The sequence below is a fragment of the Scleropages formosus genome, chromosome 25, assembly GCF_900964775.1.
Source record: "Scleropages formosus chromosome 25, fSclFor1.1, whole genome shotgun sequence".
Classification (NCBI taxonomy): domain Eukaryota; kingdom Metazoa; phylum Chordata; class Actinopteri; order Osteoglossiformes; family Osteoglossidae; genus Scleropages; species Scleropages formosus.
In genome coordinates, this window is record NC_041830.1 from 11,809,486 (window position 1) to 11,832,141 (window position 22,656).

The 22,656-nt window shown below is 44.2% G+C and overlaps 1 protein-coding gene across 1 annotated transcript in view; it reads left to right on the forward strand.

Moving 5' to 3' along the window:
• Window positions 1-10,459: 10,459 nt before the first annotated feature.
• Window positions 10,460-22,656, forward strand: part of LOC108921370 (galactosylgalactosylxylosylprotein 3-beta-glucuronosyltransferase 1-like) — a 39,076-nt gene continuing 26,879 nt past the window's right edge. The window contains exon 1 of the mRNA XM_018730844.2: window positions 10,460-10,784. The gene's annotated coding sequence lies outside the window, so the exon portion shown is untranslated. The remainder of the gene's footprint in view (window positions 10,785-22,656) is intronic.

Below are 22,656 nucleotides of genomic sequence, written 5' to 3' on the forward strand. Positions count from 1 at the left end.
TGATTTACCCGTTTATACAGCAGGGTTATGTTTTAAGTAGTATCATTTTTGTCCTAATGAAGACATAACAGAAGCATAAGAGTTGTGAATTCTTAGTTATTCTCCATTTATTGAGCAGGTAATTTCTATGGGGGCGGTTTTGTGTATATGTTTCCGTCAAGTCTTGATCAGAGCTGGATTCCAGTAGCTCCTGGACTGTAATGCAATATACATTTGAGAACATGTTACACAGCCTTGTCGGAGAACCCGATCCTAGCAGTATGTGCACACGTGTGCATGTATGTGTTGGCATCATGCTGACCTCCGTGCGGTGTGCTTTTCCATTTGAAGGACAACAAAACCAGACTGAAAGAGCCCTCATGAGGCAACCTGACATCTGCCATTCTCTGCCTTGAAACCAACAAGTGATCATCGCGATGCATGCAGTGTGGGAGGTGTGAATACAGGCTTGCATGAACACTATTGCTTAATATAGCTTTATAGCTGGTTTACAGAGTAGAACAGTATTTTCAAAGTGTCCAATACCTTCTGAAATTCAAAGTAAAAAGTCATGGTTTGAATTTACCAACTGCCTCTCTGACCTCAAAAACTGGAAACTGAAACAATCTGTACAGCTGCAATTTATGTAAGAATATTTAATGAAGAGATCGTAAAGTTAATAACGCATGAGTAAATTGTAATTATTTTTTATTGTATTATTAACGCCTGCTAGTAAGGGTTAGTGCCCACTCCAATTTCTCCTGATGAACGGCAGTTACAGGAGTACCCCGGGAAGGGTGGGGTCATTTGGGGGAACTGTCCTTGCAGCCACTGGAGCTGGAGCCAGGGCTTGGTTGTGTTGCGTGGGAGACGGGGCTTCGCCGTGCAGAATGCAGGAGCCCTAAAAGGCCGAGGTCACAGTTGCTGAGGGGACGAATTACCAGGAAGGACTGGAGCAGAGGGACACCTGGGCGTGACGGCGGAGCGAGAGCAGGGGGAGAGGTGGGCCAATCAAGAGCCGAGACAGATTTCGTGTGATCAAGGAGGCATGTGGTCCAGGTTCTGGTGTCTAAAGGTGGAGGTGCTGGTACTCATGGGGGCGGGGGGGGTCGTCTGCCAGCCAACTGACTAGTTTCTGTTGAATAGTTCCAGCATTATTGTGGATTTTTGGAGAAATAGACCCTTTTGAATTGTTACACACTATATTCACTTTGATTGTCCACTGAAGAGCACATTTCAGCAGAGTCGGCTACAGAAGAGCATGATTGGGGTCATGATTTTTTTACATTTTCTTGCGGGGGTGTTTCTGGAGCATACTATTTAGGTTAGCGTAACTGTGGTTGTTCTTCGCTGTCAGTCTTATCCCAGGACCATGAGTTTTGCCATATTCCTGTTGATGTAAAGCATTGTTTGTACAAACTATTCTTGTGGTTAGAATCTCTCATGGGTTACAAGTGTAAATGGGTGGGCTGGAAGGGAGCTGGGTTGGGGTATTAATATGGGCATTCCATCTCACATAACTATTGAATCTGGTATCTTGAGTTTACACCACATGTTCTTTTTCATTTACAGAACGAACTAATAAAAAGGAATGCATTACAGCACCAAGGACACCATGGGCAACCAGGAAAACAAACATATGGATGATGGATCAAATGAAACCCTGAATCCCGAAGATTCAAAGACACAAAGATTGTGGATACATCATGAGAATGAGGGATTCCTTTCAAAATAACATTCATTACTGGAAAAGCTGGAAGACAAAGAAGAAGAAGAGGCCAAGCAGGAACCAGATGGATGGACTCAATCACAGTGACAGTGGACTCATCCCTTCCAACACTAAGGACACAAGTGGAGGACAGAACTGTCTTGAGGGACACCGAGTTGACCTTGACTCGGCAGCAATGACAGCATAACACCACGGCCCGGTATTCCTGCGGGTCTGAAGGAGGCCAAGCCTTATGACAGGAACACAACATGTGCATCATATATGTCACCACACATTATTTTTTTGTTCTCCACATGCAGCGTACAGATAAGGACACATAGCTGTAGGCCTTTCGTTCTTCACCCAAAGTCAGCGGCACGCAGCCCCGTTGGGAAGTGGGACACGCTGGTATGGGAACGTTCGGTATTTGCAGCTCATTTTAAAAGTATTTTTAATAGTGCGATCAATGGCTTCACCCACTGCGTCCACAAAGTTTCATCACAGAGAAGAATTAATGAGAAACACATCTGGCTGCAGCAGTCCGTCAGAGCTGGTGTGAAGAAACAAGTGTTATTCCAGGTCTGCCGCCGAGATGCATTTCATCCTTTTATCGATGCATTTTATTAAAAACAATATGACTTCTTTGTGGAGAACAACTGAGAACACGTTTAAGTGTTGTTTTGGTGATGAGTTCTCGCATTCGATTCATTGCAGCGCATTCTGACGTCTTGGCCACGTATTTCACTCTGGATAAGAGCCTCAACATCAGCGAGTAACCGTTATTAACGCAAAAATTAATCGAACATGTATACCGAAAAGGCGGCGTTTGCACTCGGTAAACGCCGCACCACACATCTGAGAATCATCTGGGCCATTTCCCAAAGCCACATTCTCAACTGTCAGCCTAACGCTGACATCACTGATCATTTCCAAGTGGAGTGACGCGAACGAAGCAGAAAAACAAAATCTTTCAAGAAGGACTGAATTGCAGCAGTTTATAATGCAACAAGAGCTGTATCCCTGTGCCACGTACAAGCAGCAGAGTCGTGCTGCCTCGTTCGCCCCTGGCTCAGCACACATCTCTTATTCATCCACCTGGAGACTCGGATGCTCGGCTCATGAATATTCTCCCATCAGAATAAATAATAAAGGTAAAAGGAAACGAACTTTGTATGTCACCCTCGTGCTTCTACCTGCTAAAAGTATGGAGACTGTGCAGGTGAGCTTGTTTTAAACGTGGTACGCTGAAGTGACGAGGTTCTGTATGGATCACAGTAATAGTAACAGAAGGCAGGTTATTGAAGATGCCATACTGAATATATTTATGCACATCCGTGACCTTGGTGGTCCATAAGGAAGGAACAGGCGAAACTTACTGTGCATATGCATTTCTTTCGTTCTTTCTTTCTACATTGCAGCTTATGGTGTTTAGCTACCTACAATGATTATCTATTTATACATTAGGGTAATTTTTACTGTATCATTTCAGGGAGAGTAAGGTTTTAGATCTTAAGCCAAGTATGTTGAAAAAAATGCCAAACACACCAATAAGCATCAATTTTGCAAACCATTTTAGCAGTATAACCAACAATCATAATAAGCTTTCTCTCTCACTCACACACACACACACACACACACACACACAGTCTGAAGCCGCTTGTCCCAAGCAGGGTTGTGGCAAGCAGGAGCCTAACCCGACAACACAGGGCGCAAGGCTGGACAGGAAGGGAACACTCTCAAGACGGGATGCCAGTCTGTCATAAGGCACCCCAAGCAGGGCTCGAACCCCTGACCCACTGGAAAGCAGGTCCTGGCCAAACCCGCTGTGCCACCACACCCCCTCATAATAAACTCATTTTCTGTTAAAAAAATTATTCACCTGAAAGTGACAGATTGGTCATTAACCTACAACCATTCCATACTTTCCCTTTAAATTATACAGTATTGAGTATGTAATTGAATTTATTAAACTAGAGCCTGAAAACAATTAAAAAAAAAAAGAATTAAACCATTGACCCTAAAATTCTTTTCTTAAGAAGAAATTCTTAACTGTGAAAAGGAAAGAAACAACACAAGGGAAATGTTCACTCAGGCTTAAATCTATTGGCTCTAGTATTACTCTTTATTAAATCTGTGTCATTAAATATGACATAATTTTATGACCATTTAAAAGAGAACAATTCTTACCACATCAAATGAGATCCAACACAGAAATTCACCATTAAAATCAAATTAAACTAGGATAATCGATAAAACAAGGGCCTCCTGTGCAGCCCCCTTTCAGCAGACATTTACTGGACGTCTGGAAAGCTGGAAGCCAAGGGGAAAGATGACAGTTTGCTGGCTGCGTGGTCTGATAAAAGGGATATATAATCTCAGAGGGAATCTTTTTCTGTTTCCCCTCATGCGTTTCTGCATTGCGAGCTGACGACGTTGATGTTCTACGTTTTACATTCCGCTCACCAAGTGGACGTCATTATCCCAGGCGATGCGACGGGCTCTCCAAACAGCTTTAATCAAAATTTCCAGAGAAGTGCACGATCGGGATGGCAAAATGCGACACGCTCGGCGCATCAATTAATGACACAGGTGCAACGGTGTCCATGGCGTGGTGAATCATGCCGTTCAAGTACTCCTGAACTGTAAGCTATTCCGCACTCAATTGCTGAGAGGTACATTGCGCACAAAAGCTATCAAAGCAGGCACTGATGAACACAAATGACACTCAGACAGTGCACACATCTCAACGTACACACACATCTGGGACTGGGAGTGCGTTTGGAACTTGTTTTGATTGTAAAACCAAAGCCGCTATTTACCACTGTGTTCTGTTTGCATTTCAAGCTTTACACTCAAGTCGTATTTGTCTTTATTTAAACCCCACATCCATAAACCACGTATCTATAAACCGCTAAGGACCTTGAGCAGCATCTTATGACAGACTGAATGCAAGTTACTTCTACCTCAAACATTGCTGGTTGATATTTAAATTTGTTCATGCCTGGACCGGAATGATTACATTATGTTTCAACTTGGGCAAAGCATTGTTTGTTTCTGCTGCACACCTGTGTGCAACGAACTGACAATAAACACGAATATGCCTCAATAACAGGGATGTCCCTCAATGTATTTGCTTGCGATACTTAACTTGAAGTCTCAGATACGGCTATAATAAAACTTCTGAGCGTCTTCCACGCTCATATTCTCTTTGGATGCTCTTTATCGCCATCTATTGGCTTGGGGGGTAAGCACAGGTTGTGTTTGCTTTGCTGCAAAAAGAAGTTTTTGTAAATGCACGCACTTTCCGAAACCGCTTATTCCGGGCAGGGTTGCAGCAAACCTGAGCCTAACCCAACAACACAGGGTGCAAGGGGACACACCCAGGACAGGACACCAATCTATCGCAAAACACTCCAAGCAGGACTCGAACCACAGACTCCCCAGAGAGCAGGACCCAGCCAAGCCAGCCGTGCCACCACATTCCCTCCGCTTTTTTTCCCAGACGAACTTTAGAAAACGTTAGTGAAGAAAATGAAATTAAAACAAAGGAGCAAACCAGGAAACGTTTTCATCTTTACAAATTCATAACAATCTTTTTTTGAACTGAGAAGCCAGCGAATGTACAGAAATGAACTGGAAAACCATATACATGTGCAGAGATTGAATGAATTAATCATGATGTCCCGAAACATTCATCACTGATGCACAGTCTCTATATAATGTATATGTTTCTATACAGGGGGTGCAATGGCTCAGTGGTGCAGTGGGTTGGACCGGGTCCTGCTCTCCGGCGCGTCTGGGGTTTGAGTCCCACTTGGGGTGCCTTGCGATGGACTGGTGTCCTGTCCTGGGTGTGTCTCCTCTCCCCCTCCAGCCTTATGCCCTGAGTTGCTGGGTTAGGCTCTGGTTCCCTGTGACCCTGTATGGGACAAGCGGTTCAGAAAGTGTGTGAGTGTGTGTGTGTGTGTGTGTCTCTCTCTATACACACACATCCATTTCCACATGTGGAACCCTACTACACTGCCCTGTACTAGTAATCCTAATCAGCCCCGCATATCAACAGATAACATTTGTAACAACCTGAATTAGTCTGAATGTTAAAACATGAACTATTACATACAAACAGAACCTAAAGCACCATGGATGAGTATACCATTGCAAGAGAAGGTTAAAAGTGCCTTATGACCTTTCCTCCATTCACTGCAACACCATTTCAACTGGTTTTCTGGAAAGACCTGGAGTCACACGGATTCACAGGAAAAGGTCACGTACCGCATGGGCGCTGAGAGGCTCTATGAGAGGGGTGATGATGTATGGGTTCCACCTACAAAAACGCACCATGCGGGTGAGACTGCGAACCTGTCTTTATGACTCTACGTGCGAGAGTCTAAATGAGACCGTATGGCGATAAAACACTTGCTGCGGACATCACCAGCGGGACGTCACTGTGCTTAGTGGTTTCTCTTCACTTGCGACTATTATTTATGGCGCTTTTAAACAAATTATACATCTGAGACCGAGCAAACCTTCCTTTGCGCTGCTTCATTGTCATTGTTAATAATTAGGGCAGTAAAATCAAGCTGGGTGAGCTGGGCTTCATCATCCTTCATCACTGCTTTCCCTTCTCAGATCCACTCAGGAGATTCACAATAATGTCATAAAATCATAACCCTGGTTTTAATAGCACCAGTACTGGACAGCTGGGAGCTGAATCTATTGAGAAAAACAGGTGACACTTGTTAAGTGCCATTTTAAGATAAATGATGCTAGTAGAGGTTAGTCTCCCCTACATCTAGCCTTGGGGGCTTGCTACCATGGCAACACAATGAAACATAACAGCAGCACTGAAGGCCACATGTAGTGACAAGAGGATACAGATGGAGATATGAACAGCTGTGATGCCTTGAGATTATGAGACATAAGGAGTTTGAACCACTTACACTGATTCATTTAGCTGACCATTTTCCCCAAAGCAACTTACAGCACTAAATTATTCACAATTTTTGCCATTTATGGAGCTGGGTAATTTTACTGGAACAACTTAGTATAAGTACATTACTCAGATACACTACAGTTGGAGGGGAGAAGCAAACCCGCAACCTTTGGGTCCAAAGGCACCAGCTCTAACCACTATGCTACCAGCTGTCCCTTGTATTCAATATGTCACTGAAAGTCAGAGGTCACAAGAAACAAACAATTTTGCATTGTCTGATAATGAATTTCAGGCATGTTTCCTTTTTTCCTCTCTTTTAATCCTCAGCTGAAGAGAGACCGATGTTAAAATCGACCCAACGGGCCATATCGTTGAGTTGCATTTGATTGTCTTTATGAGTTGAGCAAATTTACTCATCACTGCACATGATTTCAGCTTTGGGCCAAGGCTGTTCCTCGAGAGAATGGAACTGCTAGCACGTTTATATTTTTAGCACAAACCATTTGTGATTTCCTTTTTGTAACATTGAAATGAAAACAGTAACAATGCAATGTCAAAGACCGTGCAGGATGGTAATTCTCAGTTATCTGTCAGTCAACAAGGATGGTAAAAATGGGGTACTGTGATAAAAGCAAACCAGCAGATCTTCATTTGTGGATCTGAACCCTTCAAACACCCTTTTACATCCCACACAATACAACGTGTACAGCCTACAGTGTGGTAATGTGGCTCGTTCTCTTCATATAGCTGGAGGCGTTTCAGCACAGATTGGGTGCACTTACCGACCAAAAAGTCTGGGTATCCGTTCCTATACCACGGCGAGTTGCGCAAATTCCTGAAGTCCACGTACGTGGGCGTCTGTATAAGAGGGGATGCAAAAACAGAGCCAAAACGTCACCATTTCCTCCCAATTTTACAAAAGTTTAATACAGAACTTTAAACACCCCAAACACAATACACTTCAAAGAAATTAAACAACTGGCACACCGATTAACAATTACATCGATTTAAAAAAAAAAAAAAACCCACATCAGGTCAAGTCACAAATGATGGGATTAAAATCGCATGATCACTGTGGGAAGGGTGCAGCTTATATTAGGAAGAGCGTTCAGATAATGGTTTTCTTTGTTTTGCTGCTTTTTCTCTGCTAATGTGTTGTGGTTTGTTTGTCATTTAATACAACAGCCACAACCATTGACTAATACTTATCACTAATTAATTCTGTACTGATTTCATTTTTTTTCCCCCTTTCATTTTCCATTTTGCTCCGGTAACAAACAGCACCAAATAAACCCAATGAACTGAATAGAAGAAACATCAACAAGTTATTGGAAGTCCAGTGGCAATCTCAGCAACTAACTAGTTGTCTTCCACCTTAATTGATTTATTTTGCTTGTGTCCTTCTGTTCAGAAGCTTGAACCATAAATGGTTTTAAATGTATCCATCCACACACTGGTGTTGTATACAATAGGGCACACGGTCAACAGCCAATTTAATTTAAAGTGCCATTAAATGCATTATTGCATTAAAGTTGCATTAGCAATGTATGCACAGTATTCAATAACTGTAAACAGCGGAAATACCTGTGTTACTTTATCATTAAAGGCAGAATGACGCTACGAGTAATATTAAGAAATAAACATCTGAACCCCCATAAGAGTCGCCTTCCTAACAGGGCGATGTCATCGAACAAATTAGAGCACTAATTGCAGGAGCCTGTAAACAATAACATTCACTATTTGTTCAGCTTTAAACGCTGTCAGCTCAAATGAAAGAGCCACTTAAATCCATAATGTATGATTTAAATAATTTGAATTTGGCTCAGCAGGGGTCTCACACTCAGGGTAAGTGCATCCAATGCTGGCTCCTCAGAAGCAGGTGGAGGAACACCTGCGAAAAAACCTGTCCGCTGACATTGTGCCATCGAGGAAGCGATGGCACAACCCACATCTCATACCCACCTGGTTGATATGAAGGATCGTGTAGATCTATTTATAGCATATTTCATATGCCACAGTAACAGAGCCATGGAGAACAGTGGTTTCAGTCTGTTGCTCAAACTAACGATAAAGAGAGGTAGAACAAGGTTAAGGTTTATGTACTGCAGGTGTTGGGGGATGCAGTGGGTTGGACCAGGTCCTGTTTTCCGGTGGGTCTGGGGTTTGAGTCCTGCTTGGGGTGCCCTGTCCTGGGTGTGTCCCTTCCCCCTCCAGCCTTATTCCCTGTGTTGCCAGGTTAGGCTCTGGCTCCCTATGACCCCAAATGAGACAAGCAGTTCAGAAAGTGTGTGTACTGTAGGTATCACAGTAGATAGAGCATCACCTTATAATCAAAGGATCCAGGTTCAAATCCTTCTGCAGGACAGCAGGTAGGATGGGGGTTATAACTAATGTATTGGAATGGAAGAGTCCAGGTTCAAGTCCCACCTCCAACTATAGAACCCTTTGCCAAGGTAATTACCCTGAATTACAGTACAGTAAAAGGTACTATATAAATGAATAAAGTAGTACAATTGATTCAATGTCTGGAGAAACACATCAGTTGAATATGAAGCACTTTCAGAGACCTGAAATGCTTAGTGACAATTCCTATCTAATTATCACTACCCAACAGTGAGACTGGTCAGTTGTGGGTCAAACAGAGTATTGTGGGCAGGGTTCAGGCACAGGATGAGAGGCAGACCCAACAAAAAGCTTTAGTTCAAACCAAACACACAGCCTTTCCACAGACGCATAAACAAAACAAAACAAAAAACCAATCCTCTCTCAAAGCCCTCAGGCCAGCTGCTCTAAAATCCCTTCTGATTGTCCTTAATTGGCAGCAGCTGGCTGTCATTTCTCTATTAGGGCCTAGCAGGGCCAGGAACTGGGGGGGCTGTACCTCATGCTTACCCTGCTTACTGCTGGGGGTGTCGCCGCCCCCCAGTTAAAAAAAAAAAAAAAAAAAAAAAAAAAAAGTTGAATGATAGTGTATAGAAGGTTGTTTTGTTAAGGGGGGGCGCGGGTCCTGCTTTCTGGTGGGTCTGAGGTTCGAGTCCCGCTTGGGGTGCCTTGTGATGGACTGGCGTCCCCTCCAGGGTGTGTCCCCTCCAGCTTTACGCCCTGTGTTGCCGGGTTAGGCTCCGGCTCCCCGCATGGGACAAGCGGTTCAGATGATGTGTGTGTGTTTTGTTAATAATGAAATTGAAAATATTAAAGAAATAATGACAATAAGCAAATACCTCCAGGTTTTGTGTGTGTGACTTGGTGTCTTGGGCTGGTAAGTTGACTCTGTTAATGGCAATAGTTAAAGTTCATAATGTATCAATTAGGGTCTCATCTCCAAAGCTGGACAGGGGGGGTGAGTGGGGAATCTGTGCGGTGGAACCATGGCCATGCTTTTGTCAGGAGCCGCAGCAGAAAGGAGCGGGCAAGTGTCCAGCTGGAGAAACAGTGTGTAGCTGAAGGAGCGGATGCCCTCCTTCTCCTGGGGACGAGAGAGAGAGAGAGAGAGAGAGAGCGAGAAGGAGAGGGAGAAAGAGAAATGGGTGAAAGGAAGGAGGGGGTGTGGAGACAGAGGACGCGTCAGATGCTGTCTCTCTAGGCCCCCTCATCCCCCTGTCACACGCCCCGCTCCGTGCGTTAGTGGTACGTGCCATTAGCAAGCCCCCCTCTACAGGGAAAGGAGGAGCGAGCGAGATGCTCTCTGCCTGTGATAAGATGCTAACGGCTCCACACACAGTCACACGCAGATGTGTGTTCGCGGTCGGCGCTCTTCTCACCAAGCGTGGCGGCCTGCTCTAGCTTAGTGACCACGCCAGGGAGAGAGAGAGAGAGAGAGAGAGAGAGAGAGAGAGAGCGCGATAGGGGGGAAACACAGTGCATGTGCACACCACAGAGCTCTAGGGTGAGAAGCCTCTTCATTGGCGTGATTTTGATCACGTTTTTTTCCTTTCCACTCGACTGACCACTGCGTTGCTCTGCGGGGTTCAAGCAGCTGTATGGCGGCGACAGGGAGCTAGGGGATGCTCTAACTGAGGGCTCTGCGTAAGGGGAAGGAGAGGGGGACAGCGGCAACGCAGCAGAGAGCCCCGGCGGGAGCCAGCCGGATGCTAGGAATGAGGGGGGGTTCTTGCACCGTGAGCAGCAGGAGCGCTTCCTCGCATCTGAACATCTCCATCTGAGGTAAGGTCTTTGTTTTAGTCCTGCATCAACCCGCAGCACTATACTCCTACAAGAGGAGGGGGCTTTCACTTGCACACCTGGTTGGAGAGCAAAGGCAATATGTGTGTGTGTGTGTGTGTGAGAAACGGAGAGGGACTGAGTCGACCACGCACGATTGAGGATTGAATTCGTTCGCAGCCGAATAAAAACACTGCGAGCCCTTTGTCTCAAAGCGCTCAGTTGCTGTCCATTAACTCGCACAGGAACGAGCATCATCGGGACGTGAAACATGGAGGAATAATTGCAGGAAGCCTGCAGATCTTCTCAAGAAGCAACTGAAGTTCCCTCTGCCTCTGATAGCTGCCTGTCTCAGGTGCTCCGCACCCCTCGGAAATCTTACTCGTGCAAGCCGTACATCCTGGAACTCATCTCGCACGTGAGGTCGCTCCTTCTGTAGAAGAAGGACTTTGACTTAGAACTTTGACTTGCAACCATGTCCCACAGGTTTATGTGATGCCACAGTCACAACTTAAGCATCACCAACTCCCAGGTGTCCGAAAGGGATTCTTCTCGTTGTCATCCTGGGGTATGTGGGGATGGTCCCAAGAGTGTTACACAGAAGGTCTTGGCAGGTCGGGCTCTTGCTGTACTGCGGCTTGTATGTAACTAACATCTGGTCCATGAGTGTGTATTCAAACATATGCCTACCATGTCTCCTTGAAGGTCCAGGTCATGTCATTGATGTTCATCAGTGTTGTTTGTCTCGGATGTTGGTCAGGGATGCTCTTCTGGGATACTGGTTAAGCATGTTCCTCTGAGAAGTTGACCAGTGACGTTTCTCTTCTACTTTGTTCAATGATGGTTCATCTTAAACATCGGTGAGGGATGTTTTTCTAGGATGCTAGTCAGCAACGTCTGTCTGAGACACTGAATGAAGTCTTCTGTTAATCTGGCAAATTCAAGATGCAGACCATTTCACTGTGATCCATTGCAGATGTTCCACTGTACACTTTGCAGAAATGATTCCATAAAGACACTGAGATATGAAGTGGTTAAGAACTCTCTACAATGCTGCTCGCTCAAGTTGCTCATTTTGGTTCAGGTCACTGCTTCCAGTATCCTTGTTTCATAAAAAAAAAAACATGCTAATTTTGAAAACGTAAAACCTTAAATCATGCATGGAAGGAAGTTTTGGAAGAACCAAAACACACTCAAAGATATAACTTTTCAAGGGGATTCTGCAGTCAGCAGTGAAGAACTTCTGTTGGATTTTTCACGCTTATTGGTCTGTGTTTTTCTACAGTTTGATTTATTTAAACAGTGGCAAACCATAGGGGCAGCAGGTGGCATAGTAGTTAGAGTTGTGGCTTTACAATAGAAGGTCCTCGGCTTGAATCCCACCTCCTGCTGTAGTACCCTTGATCAAGGTACCTACCCTGAGTCGATACAGTAAAAATTACTGTGCTGCATAGATGAGTAAATCGAGTACCTTACTGCCGAAAGCTCACATTATAAGTCACCTTGAAGAAAAGTGTCACCTGCATGAATAAATAATATTCATGCTGTGCTTCCACCCTCTTTGACTGCTAAAGCAGAAATATGATGCTGAATGGCTTTGACACTTCGGAAGCAGTGTTGACTGTAAGACGATAAGTATGAGTCTTAGGGAAGCAACCAGATGGAAAGAGTCCCAGAGGACTCTCTAGAAGAGCCTTTTTGCCCTTCATTGCAGCTTCATTTAAAACACATCTCTGTATTAACGAGCCGCGAGGAAGTTAAGGAGAACAGTGTTGTGGGAGGCGATCGATGCAACCACCCCCTCCTCCACCCCTGCGCAAGCTGGGTTTTTCATGAAGCAGCGTTTAGCCACACTTGAAGCTAAAACTGTAGACTCCTCAGCAGGAGATCAGGGACGGATCTTTACTCCCTGTTCTAGAATTTTGGCCTAAACAATCCAGCTGATCAAGAAACGCTGCTTCTTGAAGAACCCTTGAGTGTTCCGCACGTGTGACAGTTTGACAGGGAGTGCTGCGATGCGGCTGATCGACCCCTTTGTCCCCAAAGCCGTATTTCACGGGACGTTCGTGTGCGATGGATGGATCAAGATGGTCTTCAAAGCTGGCATTTATCGCAGGTGACAGAATGGATGCGTACAAACGGCTGATTCTGGTTTTGATTGTATTGAACAGTAATTAGAGCCCAGGGGTGACATCGCGGTCAGGAATGGTAAAAACGTCACATTTAAATTTATGAATATTCATTTGTCAGGCACATACAATTCATGGTTTGCAAAAGTTCCTTCAACAACAAAGAACTTTAGACACAGGATTATTGGCACACAGCTTGTTTCTTATACCACATTGTTGCTGGTTCACATCCCTGAAGTAGCCGCCTGTAGAAATAACATTTGGAAAAGCAAGTGCATAAATAATTAAAGCAGATGGTGTTGAACCCATATATGTACTGTTGCTGTCATAAACAGGAAAATGTGTTTTTCAGAAATATATATTAATATGAGCAATATTGTCCTGGCAATCTTTTCATAAAAGGCAACATAAAGGGATTTTAAAAAACTGCTTAAGTCTGATATCAGTAATTGTATAGCATTAAGCAATAATATAAGCATGATAATAATAATAATAATATGTAATACTGCTGCAGTATTTTTATATATGATGATCTTTCATTAGTCAAATGTTAAAGCTTCTGTTCACATTCAGACATGATTGTGGTTGAACCACGCACCCCTTTCCTCCTCCTACATCTCATCCTTTGCAGGGAGAGCATCTCCCCAGAAAACATCATCTGCTCCACTTGCCTTTATCGGTAGCCAGTAGTGTGCGACGGGCTTGATTATCCACTGATGTCTTTCTCCCTCTCCTCCGGCTTTGCTCCCCTCCATCTGGAGAACTATGGGCTTGTCATCTCGGTGGGGATCTTCCTGGTCCCAGCATCCCATCTGGAAGGAGCTTCCACTGAGGATCTGTTCCGTCTGTAGATATTCACTCATTAATCCAACTCGAGGGGAGTGGGAAGGAGTGGAGGTCTAAAACGTCATCAGTGGCCTTAAGGAGATCCTTTAGAGCTGAGTTTATACAATGACTTGTGAAGTGCTCTCCGTGCGTTAGCATAGAGGACCCTTTCAGAAGACCAAGTATAGAGACTTAGCAGAGGCCCCAGAGACCTTCTTAGGACATGCTGTTGTGTATGTAAAGGTGGGTCACGCTGGGATCATGTAGATTGCTGGACAGCAGGGTTATGTGGTGCTGAGCTGGTTTCATAAGTATTGCTTGTATCTCACTGGTTTAGACCCTCACCATTGGATGTAGACCACCACCACTGGGTGTAGGCCATCTATGTTTGGTATAGACCATAACTGTGAGGTATGGACCACCACTGATGCACGCAGACCATCTCTGTTTGGTTTAAATCACTGCTTTTGGGTGTAGACTTCATGTGAGTGTAGGCACAAGTACCCCAGTGTGTCTCCAGCCATTTCAGCCAAAGCCACACATGCTGTCCGGTGGTCTTCTGTCCTTAATGATGGAGCGAGGTCTTGCCTGTTGGAGCCATTCATCTGTGAGGAGCCATGTTCCCAGCACTGATGATGATGGTAAATGACAGCGCCACGGCATGAGGTACACTTTCACATCGCAGCGGTGCAAACTTTTCCTCTAAGCTCAGCCAAACTGCCGAATACACTGATGTCAGAACTGAGCAGTAAAACCTGACAGTCACTTTTGCTACATCTGGCAGGTCATCAAGGCCCAGATCTTATACCCATGTGGCACAGAAGCCTGGCAGTAAAGCGGCTCTCCGTGAACCCAAAAATGCAGTCGCCGGACCATCAACACCTGCCTCTCATGGCAGGTGGGCAACATGTTTGAGGGTTAGCAAGTACAGTATATTTGAAGCTGCTGCCCGGAAATGAAAGGACCAGGGTTCAAAAACCCACATTTCTGCTGCAGTACCCTTAAGAAAGGTACTGATACAGCAAACGTTAATATCCTGCATACACAGGCAAATCAGTCTAAGTTGACTCACTAACACAGTAAGTCACCTTGAATAAATGTGTTGGGTAAATGGAGGTTAACAATCAAGGTGGAAGAGGTATATGGGATTTACCTGCAGCTGGTTACCTCCAGCAAGGCGTCGCACTCGGCAACGGGCCCCACGTGCGTAACGCCGCAGTGGAGGGAGATGAACCTGGTGTAACGCCGTCACACAGCTGCCCCAACACTTCCTTGTACTTCCCACTTGATGCTACTGCCAGCATTCCACAGCATATGTGGTCACTCCTAATATGATCAGATGCTTACATAACTCATTATATAATACCGTTCTTTTGTAGACGGCACTATTGTTAACGGTGTGCGCTGACTCATGTCGCTTACGCTTTCACGTTTTGCTCTTTTAAACTTCCATCTGCTTACTGGAAGAAGTCGGCACAAGTTCTCCTCCCAGTTCCAAGAACAGCTCATACATGACCAAAAAAAAAAGCTGCAGTTATATAAATGACAAAAAGTGTTTTAATACAACATTTAATGCCCAAGTGCTACACAGTTCTGTTTCGCTCCATGATGGAATTCCACGAGCTGTCTACACCCGTCACTGAGCGCAAAATAGTATTATGGGACGTTTTAGACATAACTAAATACGTTTCGCAGAAAATATTTTAATGCATCCGCGCTGTGTTGGCCTGTTTAACCGTGCTGTGCGCCATGCTTTCAGACCCACTCGTGCGTCAGCGGATTTATGACTGAAGAAGTTGGTGCGTTTGCAGCTCACCTCACAGGTGAGAAGAAATTATAGCAGGAATGATATTTTAGTCTTTGCCTCCTTTCCGTGTCCGGTGTCAAGTCTCGTCATTTTGCGACGACCAAAGAGCCGTTTCACGCCGATGTCGCCGAGCCCACGATAGGCGCTGCGACACGAACAAGGTCGTGGGGTCGACCTCCGTTTGCCGCGGCGCGCTGTATTAACGCCGTGTCATAATGGCCCTAATTATGCTGGGCGCCGGTGAACCTGTGTTCCCTATATTCGCGCTGTCCGTGTTGTCGTGGCTCGACCGTGGCGAGAACAATGCGCCGGAGGCACCGGCAATGGGGGGGGAATGACAAATCAGGAAATGTCACTGCGCCACTCCCTGGGAATGCTAATGAGGTTGGGAGGCTGCCGGCTGCGGGGGTTGGGGGGGAGGTGTCACAGCCGTGTGTTATCAGGAGCACCGCGTGACTTTGACCTCTGCACAATTCCGCAGCATGGGTAAAAGAACCTTGAACCCGTCCCCCCCCCCGTAGGGTATTACCCTTGATTCACCGACAATTTTACCCCCAAAGTGTTACCATTGGGGGACAGACTGAATACTGACCTTTTTCCGCCTTTACGCTCCTGTCAGACACTTTTTAAAGGAATTCCCCACAGCAAAACTAGTGTAGAGCTTGGAGACACTGCCTTGCTACTGAAGGGCCTGGGTTTCAAACCCACCTCCTGCTGTAGTCCCCTATATCAAGCTTCTTGAGCTAAGAGAAAAAAAATTACCCCTGTCTAAATGGGTAAATCAGTGCTAGCAGTTTTGGAAAAAATAATACACTTCCCTGATGGTTATTATTATTATTATTATTATTTATTATTAATGAAAATCTCAGCATGTGGAGGGTTCGCATTGGACCATGTGCACTGGGTACTTTTGTTGAAATTCGAGTCACAGATTTTTAAAAGTACGTTTTCCTCTTTATTTTCAAATTGGTTTTAAAGGCATTTTCTTCCTTTATCCGTTTCCTGAAATTTGAGTCCGTTACAAACTGTGACCCGTGTTTGCCTGCCAAAGCCAAGAGATATTAGGCAATACAGTGCACCCAACCAAAAAAAGTTTAGAACCACCTTAGTTCAACTCACTTCCACAGCGTTTACAGCTCATGCCTGGTTTTCCTGAGTGTTGGCCTTTCGAAGTGTTTTTCATCTATTGTAACTATATCCAAGATTTTTGCAGAACATAACAGGTGATTCCTACACAATGCCGGCATCCTTTAAACTGCATGTGAGATCAACGGTTCATATTTGCCCATTTGTTACCGGAAGGATAACATCCTTAAATGGCAGTGCTGTTTTGGCTGCCGGCTTGACTTGAACACAAGTTTAGCCACGACGCGTACAAAAATTATCTGTGCAATTAAAGGATGTGACAAAACAGCATTGCAAGGTATGAAATCTCTAAGTGTGAATCACATCTGCCAGCCTCCATTTTTCTCGATACTGAACAGACGGAGGGACGGGACTGCTGACACACGTACGCAAAAATTCTGCAAATTTTGGGAGTCAAGGATAAGGGCAAATACAGTTCAACCTTGTGTGACCAGACCCCCCCCCCCCTTATTCGTACCATCATTCCAGTGTATAAGATACCTGATTCTTTTCAATCATTTTTATACGATACTAGTTTCGTTGAATGTAAATAATTTTATCAAAACACAGCACAATGAGAAAATAAGACAATAGCAGACCTTTGTAAAGTAACAATGAAATTAATAAGTAAAATTAAGAAATATTGTTCTTCATGGTGCAATAATCACTTTAAATATTGAAAAAATGTCCTTTTTTTTTTTTTTAAACAATGTGTCTTACACGTTGGTTTTTTTAATTCGGAAAAAATAATTAATTCATGCACTGTCCTATTTGTTACCGAATAAAGTCACCCGAGGTCCCGACGTGCACGTGAACGGTACTGTGATGGTTCGGTAGAATTTTGGCCCAGCATTAAATGTTACATAAAACATTTAATGTACAGCAAGACAAGTCTCTCCATTTGACCATAAGGTCAGCTCTTTAACCACCATATCACGCGCCACGGTGACCACGCTGATCGATGCTCCTTCCTGCTTCTGCGCACTCAGCTGCAGTTGCTGAATCAAACATTTATAGGTTTGGCCGAACATGCCTGAAGCACACAGTTCTCTGTAGATTTTACACTTGAGGCATGACAAAGCTGCCCGGCTGTATACAGCGCGGCGTCCTGTTTACATGTATCTCTCAGGGCCGAGAACACGTTATTCTGCATCTCAGAGATCAGGGAACCAGCAGGATGAGCCTTCCTTACGGACCAGTGACATTTCAATACAGGAGCCTGAGAAACCCACTTAGCAGAATTTTGCTGAAAGACATGAATTTATACCCTAAAGGCTGTTGGTTCAAGTCCCATTTACAATATCTGAAAACGTGACTGCTATAGTATAAATACAGTGTTGCTTGAAAGTATGTGAACCCCCTGTGCCCATTAGTTTTACCTATTAATTATTAGGTAAAATTATTATTAGGTTAGGGGGGCGCGGTGGCGCAGGGGGTTGGACCGGGTCCTGCTCTCCGGTGGGTCTGGGGTTCAAGTCCCGCTGGGGGTGCCTTGTGATGGACTGGCGTCCCGTCCTGGGTGTGTCCCGTCCCCCTCTGGCATTACGCCCTGTGTTGCCGGGTAGGCTCTGGTTCCCCGCGACCCCGTATGGGACAAGCAGTTCTGAAAATGTGTGTGTGTGTTATTAGGTTATTTAATAAGAATCAGTGTTTCTCATGTGACATAACAGGTGTCTGTCTGAAATCACTTGTCCCAAGTGGGGTCGCAGCGATCCAGAGCCTAACCCAACAACATAGGGCGCAGCGGGAGGGGACACATCCAGGATGGGATGCCAGTCTGTCACAAAGCACCCCAAGCAGGACTCGAAGCCCAGACCCACCAGAAAGCAGGCCCCAGCCAAACCTGCTGCACCACCATGCTGCCCTGTAACAGGCATGTAATGATCAATCCCATATATTGCTTTAGAGGAAATCGTGTGTAGTAGAAACACGGTAGTAGTGCAGGTGCAAAAATAAGGGAAGCCCAAATTCCACTGGTCAAACCAAGTAGGTAAGTAGAACCAGGTGTGTAAATCATTGTCATTTGTTTATGAAAAGTTAAAGATTTTACATTTAGATTTTGTAAGTTTGATATTCTATGCAAGAATAATGATCATCCCTATAGGGTTCACACACTTTCAAGCAGCACTTTATAAATATAAAAAGCTGAGAACAGCCTGCTCACTTCAGATGAGACTTCTTAGCCGATAAATATAAAATGACTGCAATGTCTTTCATTTCTTTTCTTTTTTTTTGCTTGTGGCTATTGTTAAATAATTGCAATATTTAATTTTCTCTGCACTAAGTGCATTTTCTTCCAAGTATGCTTTTTCTTAGCGGAACTAAGTTCAAGTTATGTAAGAAAAGTAAGCAAAGAAGCTGAGAGTAGAAATAACTCATTATTGACATGTATAGGATTTGAAAATGCAGCACGTAACTTGGTGTCATCAAAACACACGAGCAGGGATCCCTATCGTACAACTCAGCGGAACAGAGTAAAACTTTATTGTGCTTGAGGTGCGAATCAGTGCTGCGGAACCCCTCACTGAAAACGCAAAAATATCTAATGAATTCGGTGAAATACAAATCAATAGTGGGTAAAAACATGGCTGCAGGCATTTTGACTGTTGATGCAGTTGCTGTTAGCACTCCAAAAAAATCCTGGTAAGGAGGTCTCCATAAAGAGAGAAATGAACCAAAACTGGGAAATTACTTTGAATATCCTGCGGTTCCAGTTTTGCTCGTAAAAAGGTCTCAAGATGCCTGTGTCAAGTCCAAGATGCTGGTTACAACCAACAAACCGTCAACTGATCTGCTCCCCAAGAACTATAGGACCTGATCCCTCGCTACAGCCCCACCAGACTGCTACACTCCTCCACCCCTGACTACTCATCCAAAAGCCCAAAAATTCTTGGTTCTCTCCCAGTTGTGGTGGAATGAGCTACCCTGTCCCTCAGAACTGCTGAATCCCTCCCTATTAAAAATGGGTCTCAAAACATCCCTCGGCCTACTCTGAAGCCTACTTTTCTCCTGATCTCTAACCTGCTCCATAAACCTTTACTGACATATCCGTCAACATCCGTCACAATTTCTATCAATTCTATAGCTATTCCTAATGTAACGTGTAATGTATGCTGACAAAACATCAGTATTGACTAATGGACTTATGGACTAATGGAATCTGCATCTCTGTCCCTCCATCTGTTGGTGAAAAGCACTTTTCTTTACTCTAAGTTGGTGGTTGCTACAGAGTGACTGTATGCAAATACAGTGACAATATCTAGGGTATCATAGATAGATGGATAGATAGACAGATTGATAGACAGATACTTCATTGATCCCTGGGGTAATTCGGTTTAGTGAAAGCGGTGAGAGATGCAGATCAACAAGTTCAATTCAAGGGAAATTCCTCATAAAAACCAGAAAACCAACATGTATTCCTGTTGTTTGTGATTCAGTTCCATTGAGTCAATGCTGCTATTTAGTTGACTCTTAACCACAACGCATACAGTCCCTCTGGTTTTATTTCTAAGTAAAATGTTTCCCTAAATGAATCTTTGATAATGTCACCGAAACAAATGCCGCATACTCTAATTAGGTACAATCAGCCTCATCTTGAGGGCCGATATGCTGCATGTTGGATCATCAGCAATGACCATGATTTATGAAAAACGGAGGGCAATCTGGCGCTGGGAGTTCAGCACGACTACTTCTCCACTGTGCTCTTTCCTAAACCGAAGCAAATTTGCATGAACTGTCCTTTGGTCTGTAATTTACATGAATAATTAAGTAAAATCACTACCTGCAGTACATCTTCGGAGCTGCAGTGCTCGAGGAGACTTGAAAGGACAAGGCAGACAACCAGGAGAAAAAAAACCAGATGGATGGTTCTTCTAGTCTGTAGTTACCATATAGTGGTTTGAACTTGGGTATCAGACTCCATGGGATCCCAGTTCAAATCCTACATCTGTTGTAGTTCCCTTCATCAAGACACTAAGCATAATTTACTCCAGTAAAAAACAAACAGAGAAAATTAGTGTACAAATGTAATATTGCAATTTGCTTTGGAGAGAATTTTCAACTATATAAATAACCTCGGTCCTGGATTGATGGGTTATCATACTTTGGACTCATGATAACACTAAATTATCGTTTTATCATGAAAAGACAGTAATGACTGGAGAGTTTGGGAGAAATAGAAGAAGAGAACCAGTGAACACACTAATGGGCTCAGTCACGCTGTCAATGGACACATCCCTTGAAACACTAAGGACATAAATAGACACAGAACGTTCTGGAATCACTCCATATATGTGGCTTAACAAAGGTGGACATCAACTTCATGGAACACATCTAATTTATCCTCTTTCTTATTTCGCAAAGGATCCAATAAAAGGAAAACACAACCAGCACAAGACTTCCAATATCTTTACTATAATTAATATTATAGAATAGCAGTTATTAAGCGGCTGGTTGAAACACATGTTCTGAAACTCAAGAAATTGTTTATTCCACGATGTCATTAAAAAACTGATGGACTGTAACAGGCAGAAAAGAAATTATGCACCCATCTAATAAGCAATCTAGTCAAAGACATGAGAAAATAACACACTTCCTGCAAGAGGAAATATAAGGGAAGAAGATGCTAATCACAGAGTGAATAACAAGAAATAGAAAGGAATCTCTGCAAACTTTCATGACCCATTGAAACAGATGGGTAATTTTTACTGTTTCAGTTCAAGGTAAATCCCTTGGTCAAGGGTACTAAAGCATGACGTGGCATTTGAACCCGGGACCTTGACTCTAGTCACTACGCCACCTGCTGCCCAAGAGCAGAAAGCAGTTTAAGTATGTTAGGAAAACTCAGTTGCAGAGGCATCTGAGAAATACAGAACACACACCTTTGTTTCTCCGACTCTCACGTTCATGTACTAAAACATAAGCTCCACCACAGTGAAACTCAAAAACAGCAAATGAGTTTTTCTACATTAATTTTTTAAACAAAAGGTCCGTTTTAGGCTTCACTTTCTTTGTATGTATGTTTTCTGCAAAAAAATTCCCTTGCCAAGGTTAAGAAAACATGGTCATCCACACACACACACACACAAAAGAGAACTGTGAAGGTCTTCTAAAAGCCCTATTTATGGAATTCTGCCGACGTCGTCATGTTGTTCCTCACCAAGAGATTTAGATTGTGACTCGCGCCCCCTTTTTCGGCCCCTTTGAGACGGGTGTATGGGAACCAGAGGTGGCCTGAACCCAGTGATCCCAGGGACTACTCAGCAGGTCCATTGACAGAATGGAGAACAGCAGGAAAGCATCATGTTTTATAACCATAACTGGTTCAAACTCGGTAGAATCCCATGCCGTTGTACTCTTTATGAGGATATATGATTGTGAGCTGGTCTAGTAGAAATGTCCGGATTTCTGAACTGGTTAAAAAAAGTGCAGGTGACATTAGCTGTAAAATCCATTTTGATGGTCGTCTGTCCCGAAAAGCAAAGCAATCAGCAGGTGGTGTAGTTGCTAGAGTTCACACAAAATGTTTACAACCGCTCGTCCCGAGCGGGGTCGCAGTGAACCAGAGCCTAACCCGGCAACGCAGGGCACAAGGCTGGAGGGGGAGGGGACACACCCCGGACGGGACGCCAGTCCACCGCAAGCAGGACCCAAACCCCAGACCCACCACAGACCAGGCCCTGGCCAAACCCGCTGCACCACCGCACCTCCCGTCGTTACAGCTGTTCCCTTGAAATCTGAAGGACCCGTTACTGAATCCCGCTTCCCACCGCAGCACCTCCGATCGAGGTACTTACCCTAAAATGACAGTAAAAATTTCCCAGCTGCATAAATGCAAAGTCGGCGTAAGCAGCTTAGTGCGCAAAGTTCACATTATGAGCCACTTTTGATATAGGCATTTGCCAAACGATGATGTCAGTAACAAATTGATATTTTGGAACTGTCTGATTGCAAGTAACTGTTAAAACAATTCCTGTTAATTCACATTTGT